The sequence below is a fragment of the Penaeus monodon genome, chromosome 28, assembly GCF_015228065.2.
Source record: "Penaeus monodon isolate SGIC_2016 chromosome 28, NSTDA_Pmon_1, whole genome shotgun sequence".
NCBI lineage: Eukaryota > Metazoa > Arthropoda > Malacostraca > Decapoda > Penaeidae > Penaeus > Penaeus monodon.
The window spans coordinates 34,321,244-34,321,520 of record NC_051413.1 but is presented as its reverse complement, the minus strand read 5'-3'; positions in this window follow the sequence as shown (position 1 = coordinate 34,321,520).

Sequence of the window (277 nt, the reverse complement as noted above, 5' to 3'; positions counted from 1 at the left end):
CCTTGCCGGAGAATTTGTTTATCAACAAATCGGAGCAGGTACGTTTGAAATCTAAAAAGAGGAAAACAGCGATTTGAGTATTGTGGGCGCCCGATCACTAATGACCCCGCGCACGGGGACGCTAGTTGGGTTGTTAACGGAAAAATTCCATACAAACGTTGTGAACGATCTGCAGAGGGATTTCACTCAAATACTGTTGGACGAAGCATTTAGGTACAGCTTCCTAATTACGCCTGAGCAAAGTCGAGACTCGCGAGTGTGAGGTGTACTCGTGTGC